This window comes from Anser brachyrhynchus, assembly GCF_964034855.1.
Source record: "Anser brachyrhynchus genome assembly, chromosome: 4".
NCBI lineage: Eukaryota > Metazoa > Chordata > Aves > Anseriformes > Anatidae > Anser > Anser brachyrhynchus.
This window is the reverse complement of record NC_137698.1, coordinates 53029477-53046415: the sequence shown is the minus strand read 5'-3', so window position 1 is coordinate 53046415 and position 16939 is coordinate 53029477.

The window sequence follows — 16939 nt, the reverse complement described above, 5'->3', positions numbered from 1 at the left end:
GAAGAAACTGTGCAAGTGTTCAGAACTGTTCTTACACTATATATCTGAAATATGGTCCACAACTTTTGTATACATTACTTTATGAATTCTAGTAGTTACAGCAGATTGTTTTCAACTGCTCTCCAAGCTTATTTCACTGCAAAATAATACAAATTTTATGAAAGCGTTCCAATAAAATATTTTTTCCTCTCATAATTCATTCTCTGACATTCACAATTTCAGTCTGAATAAATATATGAGATATATATTACTATATTGATCTCATGTGACTATAAAATAAATCTGATTTATGCTGAATTCTCTATTTCTGTTATATATGGGTCATCTTTGGGAAAAAAAAAAAAAGTTGTTGAATTGGAACAGTCAGATGTGTGATAAAAGTTCATCTGCACACCTACAAAGCAACACAAAGAGAAAAAGACAGGTGAGGGGAGCCCAAGTATATGTCCTTATCCTATTATATATATATATATATATGTCCTTATCAGCAGGCCTTCCATCCTGAGTAGGATAATACTGCTGGTGCTGGCTCTGTTCATGTGAGTTCTCTGTCTGTCTGCCTGTAGCCTGGCTGGCTGGCTGTGTATATATGAATATGTTTTGGATATATATGGTCTGTGTGCATGTGTTTACTCCAAATGAGTGTTCAACCTTACTGCTGGTTGGACCTTAGTCATGGAGCAGGATCAGCTTTACCTCTCTAAAGATGTTGAATCTGGCACAATATATTTTCCCCTAAAAAAAAGTTCATCAAGAATATTCCCCGCTTGATAACAATATTCCCTGGTTGATCCAAACACCAAAAATGATTTTAGGCAAAATATGTCTCAGATGTATAAATTCAGAAACTATTTTCTCTTATTAAGAATCATTTCATAATCATTCACATAAGGTTAAATCAAGAACATATCTCACTGTTTAAACAATCTCAGTTACTTAATCACAAAATATTATTTTTTCTCTGTAGTAAATGAAAGCATATTTTTAAAATTTAAGTACTTTTCTTGATATGATGATAATATCTTGAATGTTGTACTCCCTTTCTGATAAAATTATTAAATCCATCTAACGGTCTAGCAGTTAGTAGGAAACTCTTCCATTTTGTTCTACATCCTGCATTAGGGATTCTCATCTATTCTGTACTCTGTAAATTCCTACTTTCTCTCCTCTGATGTTTTCTTTGATAATGTGACATCTCTGTCTGAGTGGATCAAAATGAAAATGTCAGCAGGCATAATCATCACAGATCCATCATTTTTACTTTTTGCAGCACAGGATCTGATCCATACTAATTATTATTTTATTTATTTATTTATTTATTTATTTTTAATGCCTGGTAATCTAAACCACGTTCACTACAAATTGTTAGATTAAAAAAAAATGAGATTATAATGAAAACACATGAAAATTACATGAAATCTTATAGAAGAACTGAATGATATCTAACATATAGTCCTGGTGTGCTCAGACATGAGGAGCCAGGTGAAATATTAAATGCCCACACATCTTCTATGGCAATACACTATTCCTTTGGTTTTGTAAAACTAACCATTCACACAGTCATGCTCAACAAGATGCTTATATAGTTGCATACTGCAAACTTTGGCTAAAATGGCATTCACAAAGAAAGTGGTGCCACAGGGAAAGTACCATGGAAAATGGAAAGGGAGGTGCTGAGGACTTGGCATACACTCCAAAGGTGTTTCAGCAGTTTTATTTTGGGCTAGCTTTATCAGTTTCCTGAGGACTGATGACCCAACAGTGTCAGAAATATTGCTTTTATTTGTCTCATTCAAAAGAAATCCAGTTTCTTCTCTTCCATACTGTTCCATGATGCCATTCACAACATAACAAATGAGGATAATGAATGAAATCAGATTCAAAATCTCATTTTTAAACTAAAACAGTAATGTAAAAGAATCCACTACCTTCTTTGGTGCTTTTCAGTAGGTTTGTGTTTCCTTGATGTCTTGGGTAAGAAAGAAATCTTTTGCATCTAGAAAAAGAAGGGGTTTTGTTTGTTTGTTTGTTTGTATATTTTTTTCAAGTTGCTTATAAGTACCTCTGTTTGAAGGATACTCATAAAGAGGCAAATTATATTGAGTGTCTCCTGGGGGTTTTCTGCTCAACTTTGAAAATTAAAATCTTAAGGATTTTTAGAACACAACCACTGAAAATTGGTTCAACTAAGGTGCTTTAAACTGGATGCCAGACATATTAACTACTTACAAATTGGTTTACCAGAAATTTTAAGCTATTGACCACAAAAGTTTTTAACGATATTTCTAAAATATGTTCCCCCTTTTAAAACATACCAGTGTCAGATAAAGTTTTCTCAAACTAAGTACAATCCTTCATGTTAAATTTATGATGTTATATTTAGAAATTTGTTTAAAAGGTTTAGTGAAATATTTAGTTAATGCAATTGATTCTTTTATCTATCCATGTGAAGAGAGAGGAAAATAGTTGGGTTCATAAAGGGACAAATTCCACTTTTACAAGTACAAAAAAAAAAAAAGAAAAAGAAAGAACTTTAGGATTTATTGCACTTCTGAGATAACTAGTGTTGTCAAAGACAATTAACAGTCTTGAATGCAGTCTTTTTCTCCACATAGCTACAAGTTCTGCCATCTGGTGAACTCTGGTGAACTGACAGTTTAAACACAAGTCACTCAGTAAAACTTCACATAAACAGATGTATGGGTAATAAGATTATCATTAAAATATGAAAGCCACAAACAATTTTGTGCTTATTAATAGATTTGTAAAGGAAAAAACATATATTTTTTTCTAATAGTGAGATGTACCTGAACAGAGACTGCTTGAGGGAAACACAGAAATATTTGATACCTTATATTTATGTGCAATTATCTAAGAACATTTTGTGTGTATATCAAAAATGTAAATATATGACTGAAAGCATATCCTCCACTTCTGGTACACCAGTAGTTTATGGAGGCCCAGATGCTGTAAACATATATATCTGTGCTTCATTTTGCTTAATAATATTATTAACCATAAGTATCATAAATATACAAATACACTGTTCTCAATATACTTATATTATGCCTAGCACAATACAGCAACAACACTGCTTGAAGTATCACTTAACTTATTGCACCAGCTGCAATAATAATAATAAAATTAGAGGCAATCATATTTTACATTAAATTATGTGTGTATACATATATATAAAATAATAAACTAATTGCCAGAAAAACTATTGTAAAGAAAAACATGCAACAAATTATGTTATTTTCAATACTGAAAACATACTGTGAAAATCCAGGACAGCATATTATTTTCTTCTAATTGCATTTCATAAATGCAAGAGTTGTAAGAAAACAACAGATGCTAAGCATTGCCAAAGATGTGAATCTTTGATTTGTTTTTATAGCTGCTCTGACATTTAGGCTGTGGGCTTCAAGAGGAGATTCCAAGGCAAATGTTTTCATCATCTGACTCATTTTTTTGCCTGAAGGAAATACCAATTCAAAAAAAAAAAAAAAGGTAAATAAGAAACAACAGAGGATTATTGTTAGTCGTAATTTCCTTCATAATTTTGCTTTTTTTTTTTTTAATTATGAAATGTTGAACACTAACTCTCACTAAGCATTACTCACTTTCTTTCACACACACTACATTGAGCTTGAATTGCCTATGTTTGTGGCCATGCACAAAAGTTCACACAGTCTTTATAAATCATCTCACTTATCTAATATTGTCCTTATGGGTAAACTACATGTTCACTGGAAGTCAGCAGCAACTAATAGAAATCAGCCAAGAGGCTGATGTAAAAAGAAAATAAATAAATAAATAAATAAATAAAAGACTCATGGGCAAAATGTCATTGAGTTCAATTCCTCTGCCTGGCAATATAAGTATGCAATGATGCCTGCATGTAGTGATGAATATGGCATGTAATTAGCATTGAATTGCAAAGGCATACACTTCCAGGGGAAAGAGTTCGTATTCTACACTAAATCCCTACTAGATTTTGAGAAGAAACCATGACCCCATGTTCTGAGGGCCCCAAATGGGGATCAGTATCAGCCTTTATGTATCTACCTTTTCAGTTACATTTTAATTTTTGAGCAATTTTCAGTGCTGGACCTTCATTCTCATTTTCTTATATCTACATCTTTCACTGAAGCATAGTGAAAGAACATTTGAGGTAATGGCAGAGAGCTTCATGTATCCACTTTCTTTACCTGAAATTTCTGGTTCAGTCTTTGCTCTCCCATTTATCATTAGATCTATCAGGGTAGATCTACGTATATGTTCTAATTTATATCAGTGGTTAATGTGCTTTTGACACAAATCTCCCAGCTGATCCCAGTTCAGATCATCATATGGAACTGCCTCAGAGTGCCTGCACTCGATTCTTCTCAGATAAGCCTACATAGCCGAAGCTCATCCAATATATCTCAACGGCAAATGGACATGCAAGCCCTGTACCAGGCTACACCTGCTCTACAATAAATGAATACATACATACATGAATGCATACAAACCTGATGACATATATAGTGAAGACGGCAGGCTTCAGCACAGTTTTGTTATTGTTGTTGTTTTCAACAAAACTGCTCCAACCAATTTGCACCGCTATACAGGTTTTACAGTGGGGGTTATACAGATGAAGCCATATTAGATGACGGCTGCCCTTTCTTTTCCTTGCCAATCCCAGGGGTATGAGACTGGGTAAAGTAACTATGGGAATCAGCTGCAAGGAACTAGACTGATTTCATCTTCCACATTTTAGAGACAGTCTGGGTAATTTTAACTCTCTACTGAAAACATCATGGGTTAGTTAATAAAATGTTACAAATGCACACTTGCAAGCCCTGCATATGTTCAAAGATCCACTGGATTATAATCAGCACAAGGCATAATATGAGAGAGACCAATAGTTCATTAAACTGTTCCTGGGCTGCTCTGGAACAATATGTAATGAACTGAGTGCAGTTTAACTGGTGCAGTTTAATATACTAGGGAGACTACTTTGCTTTTCAATCTTTTCTGCAAGTACTGAAATCAATAATATGCATTCAAAATCATGTTTCTGTTAGATCACAGAGTAAACTATGAAGATCTAGATGTTTGGGCAATACAGGAAGGGTAAAATAAGTCATGCTATCGGGAATGATGATATATGCAATAATGTGGAACGGTATTGTGATGGCTATCTTTGTCTTCCTAGATTTTTTTTTTATTTTTTTTTTAATATTTGGAACCTTTGTTTTAAGCTAGTTCAGACAAAAGTGTATTCTAGAAATAAACAGAGGAAGTGTGTTTTCATGGTTTTTTTTTTTTCTATATTCTTCTTTAACATGTTTTGTCAAGAATTTTCATCCACTGTAAAACTCAGAATAATATTTTGGATCTTATAAGGATATGTAGAGTTCTTTACCTGACAAACAAGAAGGTTTAACCTGCAGAATGAAAACTAATGCAAAATGAATAGAGTTTTGCAGGAAAGGTCACTTACAGAATTCTAGATAGCTGAGGGCACAAACTCTTTGAATTTTGCCTAAAGAGCTGTGCTTGAAGAATGAAATATAACTTTAAATATGTGTTGCTAGCATTTAAGATCTAAATTATAGGCTGATAATAACTGATTTCTGAAAGTTCATCAGAAATGTTGTCAGAAATTTTTGAAAAGTAGAAATGCAATGATTTGTAATGCTCTTTTGGAACACCTGTGGTAACAGAAGTTTCCTTATTCACATTCTTATTTGAGTATGGTGAGATTTGACTTTTGCTCTCCAGATAATTTTAATATATAGCCTCTCTTGATTTGCTATTTGCTTGTTTTTCTCAGTAGTTTACAGTTATGAAAAAAATTAAATATTTTCCAGAGTAATGAATATCTGAAATAGTATCACTGCAGTGGAAATTTGTTTGATTCTCCATTGTCAAGGTTTTTGCGGAGTCATTTAGAAAGTGAGTTCAAATTGCACATAGACACTATAATTTGGATTTTTGTACCTGCTTGCATATCTGTAAATAACTTCACAATGTACTAATCTGTGAAGAATCAAGCTCATTATCTCTGATAGACGCTTGCTTTTATATGCATATCTTTTGTCTCTACTTCAACCCAGTATTAGTGTCTGTTTGTTTGTTCATTTTCCTTTTTTTTTTTTTTTTTTAAGGTTACATTTTTGTAGCTATTTCCCAGATGAATAGTTTGGGAGCGGGGGAATAAATACATGAAAACAAATTTAGTTTTAGAAGTTTCCAGACTGCTGTGGAGAGCAGCTAGTAGGCATAGGTCTATTAAAGTTAGACTGATAGCCATTAGAGTGAGTGAGTGACCTCTAGAGCAGTGGTAGAGGGAATAATTTTCATCTTTGTGGGGATCTATAAGGCGCTAGGTTTCTGGGAATGGTGTTTTTCCCTCCCAGCAAATCTCTGTTCTGATTCATGTTCTTCTATAACTTCTTACTCTACAAAGTACACATTGAGTATAAAATGCATTGAGATATATTCATTCACCTTCATGACCTCAGGTACAAGAGAAAGGGAAGATCAAAATAAAGTATGAAGTCACACATTACATGTGGTAATAATGGTTTGCTGGTTTTAAGCATTTTAACTCATCAAATCATTGTTAGTAGACTTTTTGTGAAAATGTCTTTGCTGTCAAATCCATGTATTTTGGGTGTTATTGTAGAATGGGACAATATCTAAAGAAATAAACAGTTATACTCAAAGTGAATATAATTACTGTTGTAGAGTTTGTAGTTTTTTAATGCTAGATACACCATGAAGACCCACACTAGAGTAAAACATAATACCCAATTTTCTGTGATCACGCTAGCATGAAGAACATGTCTTGGCTGTGCTTACCATCATGCAATCCTAAATTCTCAGTCTTTATGCCTGAACCATCAGGTCCACAACATCTGTTGCAGCATGCATTTTCATTCTTTATCTACATGTTTATCTAGGCCTCAACCCTAGACATAGCCAGGAGGCAACTTGGCTTGAGATTGCTGGGCACATAGGCTATGCAAACTTCAGCAAGTAATGTGGACTCATCAGCATGGATATGCAAAGAGAAACGACTTGATACTGAAAACTTGATATCCTCATGCACATTTCAAATGGATTTCATTTCAGACTAGTCCCTAGACTGACCCCCTAGACTGAATGACTGTTTGCAGCTGGAGAAAAATAGATACAGACACCTAAGCATGCTTAAGTTCTTCTGAAAGAAATGTAATGTCTTGACAACACTCCACAATGCAAAACAAGTATCCTTGCAGTAAGTAGGGACATTTGGGAAAATCAGTGCAAAAGCATGTGCCTGATCCATGCTGAAGTGCTAAGGTGATTACAACCAATAGTACAGTAGACATCTTGCAGTACTTAACAATATAAGCCACACCAGTTTTCAGAGTAAAAATCCCACAGCCATGTAAAATTTAAGAAAAAATGTTTACATCTCAATATTTTATTACAAAACACGTGTCAGAGACCATACAAAAATCTTGTCAATTCTACTCTTTGTCTTTAAGTAATAACTGTACCCTTCAGACTCCTCAGTCCTCAATTACTTTCTGAAAACCAGATAAAATATTCTTAGGAAAATGTAGTGCCTCTTTCTCTCTCTCTCTCTCTCTCTCTCTCTCTCTCTCTCTTTCTCTCTCTCTTTCCTTCCTTCCTTCCTTCCTTCCTTCCTTCCTTCCTTCCTTCCTTCCTTCCTTCCTTCCTTCCTTCCTTCCTTCCTTCCTTCCTTCCTTCCTTCCTTCCTTCCTTCCTTCCTTCCTTCCTTCCTTCCTTCCTTCCTTCCTTCCTTCCTTCCTTCCCTCCTGTCTCTCTTTCTTAATGTAGAATATTTTCTGTGAAGAAAGGATTGCTATAATAAAGATATAGAATGTAATCTACATTGCCTAATGTTAAAAAAACACAAGTCAGACCTCTGGAGACTTGATTAAAATTCAGCTGACCAAATAATAATTATAGGGGTAGAACTGCAGAAGTGTGATTGATCTTATTGTGATTAACTTTTTAGAGTTCACATTATAATTTTTTTCTTTAGTTTTAGAGTTAAAAAAAAAAAAAGAAAAAACGAAAAAGAAAATTGGGAAATCTCATACAGTATTATTCTCTCAGCAGCTGGGAATTTTCTTGAGAAACATCACATGCCAAATTAACTTTTCATTAACTTATGAAAAATTAACTTCTATGTTAATGATCACCATAGTACTATCACTGATGAATTTTGTAGTGTATTTCTAAGAATAATGGTGAAGACACTAAACAATTAATGCTGTGCTTTTAATGTTCCTCTAACCTTATCATACATGGCTTTTATACCTTCAGCTGTTCCAGGTGTTGAATCATAGACATAAAATTTCAGCTGAAAATTGATAACTACTTTTTATTTATATGAGAAAAAATGCACTTTTGCTATAAATCTGATTTGTGTTATTGGAAGTTTCACTAAGAAAGAAAAAGAAGGTAACCTGTTGTAATTAAGGGGGAAGGAATGATATGAAAAGCAATGCTAGAACATTGTTTTCATGTTTCTGCATGGCTTAAAAAAAAAAAAAAAAAAGATGAGTGTTTCCAAGTTTTCAAGTTTTGAATAAGAAAACATAGCAAAAAAAAAAATCACTGTCTGTTTTCAAAACTCTTGGAGTAGTATTCAGTAAAAATCTGTACTGATATGAAATAATTATTCAAGTCATTCTTTAGATACTATTCTTCTCTCCATCTTGCACAATACTACTCAAAGGCTGAGCTATGTCTTCTTCATACATTTTTTTATGTCTTCAAGTAGACATCTATAGTTATTAATCATAAATGGTGGTGTATCCTTTTGTTTTCTTTCATTATATTCTGTGGTTTGATCCCAGGGTAACATGGTGGCTGTCACATGGAGACACTAATTCTTCACTCCTTTACTCCTGTTCCTCAAACAACTGATGTCATGTCAAGCCAAGTTATCTTGGAATTCCTTGTAGATGTCTTGACAAATCAAGAATAAAAATCACAGTGCAAGACTTCTGTCAAATTAATTGTCATCTCTTTCTATTTCCTTCTCTCTCTCATCTGTGCTCTGGACAACTCATTCCTATGGATGGCTGAGAACTAAATAATATAGATTTCAGATCCATTCTTTCCACCTCCATGGTTGTCAAAATGAGTAGTAATAACAAAAGCAATAGTAACAACTATATATATATATCACAGAATAGCCTATATTATTATCTTCTCTCTGTTTTCCCCTGTCTCCCAAGACACAAGTCCTACAGCATCAGCTAAATTATATCACCTAACATGGCTTCTAGAGACCTTACTTTCATCTCCAATTCCAAGACATGCATTTGAGATCTGAAATGGAATAGGCCATTATAGTTTTTTTCCCCTTAAATAAGGCTTTTCTTGTTTGTTCTGGGATACAGAACAATGGGATCTCTTCTGAATCATCTCTAGTAATAAATAGGTATACACTACCTTTTTTCTTTCAGGTAACTACAGCTGGCCAGCTCTAAAATATATCTCAAAAGTGTCTTGAGTTTTTACATTTCTTTTCAGTTCTTGTCATAGCATCTAATATTGGGGGGCACCTTGTCTTCAACAAGCCAATCCAAACTGAAAAGTTGTGTTTTTTTTTTTTTTTTCTCTCCTGTTCATCTAGTCATCTCTCAGTTACAAACACACATTCCGAAGTTACTTTCACACCATTGTTGAGTCTTCCACTCTTCCTTTAACTCCACTTTACCTAGCAGAAAGTTGTATGAGCAGTGCCACAATTGTTTCCAATGTATTTGAAGAGGAATACCAGCACTCTGTCTTTCTTCTCTCTGTTTGACAAGGATCACAGGATTTTTCCCTCCTTTCAAGTTTGGAGACTAATTCAAAATAAAGAGGGTTTGAGACACCATAATTACACTGAAACTTTAATGTAGAAATTTAATTGTTCCTAATAGATCTTTCTTATTTAAAATATGTGTAAAGTAGATCTCATTTCCCTGAACACAAGAGTAGGGATCAGTTTGGTACTTGCAGCTCAGCACCTCTTTAAACAAAGAACACCCCAGAATCACTTCCACCTAAATTCCAATTGAACTCAGATTTAGGAATCCAAAAACTCCCAAACATGTATTCAGTTCATCTTCCAAGACTTCCTAGCAGTAAAGGTGACTGCATGAGATATATATTGGTTAAGTTAAGTTCCTGGATATCTAATCTTTATTACCCAGACATTATTGAAAATTTGGTTTTAGTGGCAGTAGGACTCTTTTCTCATAGGATAATAGGATATCCAAGTCATATGATATCCAAGTTGAAAGGGACCCACAAGGATCATCAAGTCCGACTCCTGGGTCCACAAAAGGATCAACTAAAAAATCAGACCATGTTCCTGAGAGTACTGTCCAAACACCTCCTGAACTCCTTCAGGCTTAGTGCCATAACCACTTCCCTGGGGAGCTTATTCCAGTGCTACACCACCCTGTCACTGAAGAAACTTTACCTTATATCCAGTCTGAACCTCCCCTGTCACAGCTTCAAGCCATTCCCTCAGGTCCTATTGCTGCTCACCAAACCCAAAATTATCATTAATATTTTTACGTGTTGATGATTTGGTTAAGGAATTGAGTGCACCTCCAATAAGTTTGCAGATGACACCAAGATGGGGGGAAGTGTTGATGTTCTGGAGGGTACGAAGGCCCTGCAGAGAGATCTGGACAGGTTGGATTGATGGGCAGAGGCCAATGGGATGAGGTTCAACAAGGCTAAGTGCCAGGTCCTGCATTTTGGTTACAACAACCCCATACACCAATACAGGCTTGGGGGCAGAGTGGCTGGAAAGCTGGGCAGAGGAAAAAAGATCTGGGGGTGTTGGTCGATGCTCACATGAACATGAGCCAGCAGTGTTCCCAGATGGCCAAGAAGGCCAACTGCATCCTGGATTGTATCAGAAATAGCGTAGCCAGCAGGACCAGAGAGGTGATCATTGCCCTGTACTTGGCTGTGGTGAGGCTGCACCTCAGGTACTGTGTTCAGCTTTGGGCCCGTCACTAAAAGAAGGACATTGAGGCCCTGGAGCATGTCCAGAGAAGGGCTATGAAGCTGGTGAAGCTCCTATGAGGAGCGACTCCTACTAGCTCCTGCTAGCTCCTATGAGGAGCGGCTGAGGGAACTGGGGTTGTTTAGTCTGGAGAAGAGGAGGCTCAGGGGAGACCTTACTGCTCTCTACAGCTACCTGAAAGGAAGTCGTGGGGAGCTGGGGCTCAGCCATTTCTCACAGATAACCAGCAATAGGACTAGAGGGAATGGCTTCAAGTTGTGCCAGGGGAGGTTTAGGTTGGAAATTAGGAGAAATTTCTTCTCAGAAGGAGAATGGGTTGCCCAGGGAAGTGGTGGAGTCACCATCCTGGGGGGTGCTTGAGGAACAGGTGGATGTGGAACTTAAGGGTGTGGTTTAGGGGGTGATATAGGTGGTAAGGTGATGGTTGAACCAGGTGATCTTGGAGGTCTTTTCCAACCTTAATGATTCTATGATTCTATATACTATATTCTTTACAATCTGTATAACAGAGTTAAGACAAAACTTTTCATAATTTCCTCCAGTTTCTTTTCAAACACACAGGATATCATCAATGCTCTTCATCAAAAGAAAAAATAAATAAATAAATCTTGAGTCAAAACTCATGGCTTTAAGAAATAGAAGGTGAAATATTAGTTTTCAATGAACTCACTGGAGCTAGCTAGGATACAAATGCCTGCATATGTGACTGGGTTGATAGCATCCCTAACTGTCATACTCTTCTGCTTGCAGAAAGTAAACACTTTAGGCATTACTTATTTTCATATACGAACAAATAAATATAAGCAGGGCTAGAGGGAAGCAAAATATTTAATTATGATTTTAATATTTGTATATGCCAAATAACTAGCATATTTTTTCCCACATTTTGGAATTATTTTATCACATCTTAATTATTTTAACGTGTGGTTCATGTCTGTATTAGGACAGTGAGTCAGGGAGGCGAAGGAATTACAGATCAGTTATGGGTTAGAACATTCTGCCACATGATTGTGTGGGTATTGCAGTAGACAGGCAGCTTGATTATAATGAGACATCAATTTAAAGCATTAACATACACATTTTCAAACATATTTATGGGAACTTAGCTAACTTCTATGGGTATTTATAGCAATATTCATGCACGCTCTTTAAAAGTGTTATGGTCTAGTGCCCAGAGTAATCACACTTCATTACCATGAAAAGAGAATGTATTATAAAGTTTAAAATATTGCCTCACAATTGGTAACAAATAAAACATCATAAACTAAGTTCATAAACATTTAGAGGATCAACAATGTTAAGTACAATATATCACTTTTACAGAGAGCTTTTAAATTAAGTACTCTTTCATTTATTTTTTTTTTTCCCAGAGGGGAATGTGTTTTTAGTTCATTTGGTGAACTTTAAATAATGGCCATTTAAGATAAGAAATAGAATATAACACTATACACTCAACTCTATTTTCAAGAGGAAGTTGGACATCATGAAAATGTGTTTTTCTGTTGCTATGGTGTATTAATATTTTCTCCAAATTCTACAGAGTTTGGGGAAATCATGGTGGAAAGGAACTCAGGAGAAATACAAAGTTGATTATTATAGAATTTATTCATCTATTTATTTATTTATTGCATTGATTTGCTAATCCATACACAAATTGAATCAATTAGAGCATTATGAAAGATGTGGGGTTTTTTTAGTATCTCTTCTGTTTCTCTGAAGACAACATATCTAAGACAACTACTTCATTATGTGTTAATTTGTTGATGCACATGCATGTATCATAATGTAATGAAGTGCAAAAATTCTTGAAACTTTCAACTCATTGATAACAGGATGAAATTTCAAAGTTAGAAAGTTTCCTCACTGCTTCAGCTCTTCCTCATCTGACATGTAAGCCCAGCCTTTTCAAGTCTGTATTTATATGCATGTATTTCTTTATATGTGAACATTAATGAATTCAGAGGCTAATATTATTGCTACTTTTATTTACTCATTTCTCCAGCAGGACAAATATGAGAACAAGCAGAATATTGTATACATTTTTCTACTTCACACCTGTTAACATGCTAATGATGTGAAGCTGTCTGAGCTTCCAGAATCTCAACTTGCTAATGAATTCCTATACCTGAGCTTGGATGAAGGGATAAGCAGACAAGCTGAAACTCTAGTTTCCAAGGAGACAACCCGAGAAACATGTAAGAAATATTTAAGTAGGTACAATATGTCTCTGGGGATTGGATTTTTTTTTTTCTTTTGCACAGTGATATATATATATGCTAGGCTGAAGGAGAATCTGTGCCCTCAGGGCTCCATTCTGAAACTGAGGTCTTGTGAGTTAGTGTAGGTTTTGTCACAGAGTTACAAAAAGGCTTGCATTGAGAAATAATGTGTTCCCTATATTCTAGAGTTATATTTTGGATGTTCTGTGAACACTCTTCTATCTGTCTAGCTATCTGTCTAGCTATCTATGTATTCTTTTTACTGTTTTTATTTATGGCCATGAGAAAGCATGTTTTCTTCATTTAAAATAACCTATGTGAAACGTTCTGTGCTAAGCTATACTGTGCGTGAAAAAAGAACCAAACTGTAGAAGGATGCTTGAAAAACATTTTGTGATGCTTCAGAAAAGCAGAAGTTCCCTTAGGGTTCTCTTTCCTTAACTCAAGATGCTGCATTTGATTACTGCACTGGATCTTGCTTTTCCATTCCCATGTTTTCATGAGCATCTGTTTTTTCCTACTAGCCTGCTTTACAACTAATGTTGCAAAATACATGGTCTGTAATGAAAGCTTTCAGAACTGTTCTTCCGTCCAAATACTTTTCCAATTTTTGCCATGCTCAAGGGAAAAGTAAAGAGAAGAAGAGTGAGTTTCATTCCAATCATTCAGTGAATGCAAATAATAAATGATGCAGGACTGTTGTGCGTAAATCACTTTTAAGCACCTGCATCCCACTGGCATCCATGAGTTAGGCACATAATTACTTTAGTGGACCAGGTCTTTGTTCTTGTACCTTGTAGTGCTTAGTTCATATAAGCAATTGTATAGGTTCATATACTGTAATTACTTTTCCAATACATAAGCAACTTAAGAAGTAAATAGATGAAGCCCATCTCAACTAGACTCCTCCAGGTACTTTTTTTTCATTTTTGATCTTGGATACAGAAAGCAATCAAAAAGCTTGACAATAAGAAAAAAAATCTAAACAGAAAATGTCACAAATGAAATAAAAACTTAATACAGAAACAGAAACAAAACAACTGAGTATTGTAAAAGGCTATTCATCTAACAAAGCAAAATTCAAAAACCAAACACCTGCTGAACTACCAACACTGTATGGATGGAAGTACCTGTTTTTCTCAGTAGATATTTTATTTGGACTATTCATTACAGCAATTGAAAGAGAGCATTTAATTTTAATACCTCCAGAATGCAAGGCAGACAGAATAACATTCAAAGAATATTATGAGAAATAAGAGTAAGAAGGTGAATTTTGGTAAAAGACAGAGTTAAATAGACCTACTTTAGGCACTTGGTTGGACATGTTACTTGTCTCAGAAATGGAAGATTAGTACCACACAGAATTCAAACAAGAAAAAGACTTCAAATCTGTGAGTTGCTGGATTTCAGCTGCTCATGAATATGAGTTTTAATGGCAAAATCATAGCTAGAATATCTGTATTTCCCACAAAAGAAAACTACTAACATTTTCTTAAGAATCTCTTTGTGTCATACAGAGATTATAAGAGGCTCATCGCGGTTTTTCATGAGGAAATGTTGCATAACATATTATCCAGACAGCAAAAATTTTTCTTAGCATTTCTGAACATAAAAAATATCATTTTCTCATGATTAAATGTACTATCTTAATTCTAGGGTCACTGAGAGTGAGATTTGGTTTGCAAATGAATCATCTAAATTTAGGTGTCAACCTTTAGGTGTCCATATATCAGGTATCGTATATACTTTTTTATTTTACCTATTTTCAGTGAAGATCAAGGGCTTATTTTAGCTGCTCATCTACAGGCTTTTTATTGTAATTTGAGAGACATTTCCCTTCAGCTGCTGCCCCAGAATGGCAGATGTTTTCCAGACGTTGTCCACTACATGCCAGCACTGTAGAGATGTCTGATATACCATCTAGGTAACCCTAGACTTTGAACACATGGAGCCCAGAGAACTATCCAGATGAGCAACCTTTTAAGCATGGGACTCATCTCTGTAAGCACAAGTGGCATTTGAAAATCACTAAGGAAGAAAGGAAGGAAGGAAGGAAGGAAGGAAGGAAGGAGGGAAGGAGGGAAGGAGGGAAGGAGGGAAGGAGGGAAGGAAGGAAGGAAGGAAGGAAGGAAGGAAGGAAGGAAGGAAGGAAGGAAGGAAGGAAGGAAGGAAGGAAGGAAGGAAGGAAGGAAGGAAGGAAGGAAGGAAGGAAGGAAGGAAGGGAGGGAGGGAGGGAGGGAGGGAGGAAGGAAAGAGAAAGAGAGAAAGAGAGAAAGAGAGAAGAGAGAGAAAGAGAGAAGAGAAGAGAGAAAGAGAGAAAGAGAAAGAGAGAAAGAGAGAAAGAGAGAAAGAGAAAGGAAGGAAGGAAGGAAGGAAGGAAGGAAGGAAGGAAGGAAGGAAGGAAGGAAGGAAGGAAGGAAGGAAGGAAGGAAGGAAGGAAGGAAGGAAGGAAGGAAGGAAGGAAGGAAGGAAGGAAGGAAGGAAGGAAGGGGCCCAAAATAAACGTAGCCAGTTAGGGACATCAATGATTCTATGATTCTATGAATTTAGATTGGAAAAGTTTAAATTAAAAGTAAGACTTGTTCATGGACTTCAAAAACACAGTTTCAAACACTAGGAAACTTACACAAGATAGAAATCAAAAGCTTATGTGAAAACAATAATTATATGTAAAAATAAAAGCATATAAAAAGGTGAAGCAAATGGCAAAACATGTAAGTTACCATTTAAACATCATGACTGATAAGGGAAATTAAAAGAGCCAACAAGTATCAGTGGTGAATAGGGTTAAGTCTCCAAGCCTTTTTAATATATATATTGCAGTCAGAGAGGAGGCTATAGTTAAATGAAAACAAACAAACAAACAAAAAACCACAACAACAACAAAACAACAAAAGTTTAAAATAAATACAAAATTGTGACAAATAATTTTGCATATTTAGAAAAATGCAGAAGGACGTCTTTCCACTCCATCTGATGAGAACAGAATTAAACAATGTTGACAAAGGAGGACGTGAGGGAACGTGTGTTAAAAATAAACATTTCAAATCAATAAGCCCAAAGTACTTTGATATCAGAACATTAAACAAATTAGCTGCACTAACCAGACTAAAAACCATGCTAATGTTTGAAAACACTTGGAAGAAAATGCTCAAGAACTAGAATATCCAATCAGAGAACTGAAACATTAAAATGAACATGAAGCATGACTACAAAAACTAGTCATCTGATAGTGGTGAAATAATTATTCTTGTGTTCTATAAATACTGAATAAGGAGATAAAACTCTACAGGATATTTTCATGGAAGTTTTGCCCTGTCTTATACAATACTTTTCTTTTGACAAAACTACATGTTTGAATAATAAAAATGCACATGCTGGCATTGCACTTGGATGTCTCCAAGACATTAACTTTAGTGACATGTAGTTTACGTTTTAAGGTAGACTGCATTTTAAGTGGGTGAGAAAGTGGTGATTTAATCTTTTTCTGGTTAAGCTTGAATATTTCAAAGTTTTATTTTATTTTATTTTATTATTTTTTATTGAGATGAAGGCCAGATATTACTATAAAGTGATCTTTTTTGTTGTTGGTGGTGGTGGTTTTGATTTTGTTTTCCTACTCATTCATCTTTTGAATAAAGGCATAGTTCATCTCCCAGGATTGTCAAAAGAG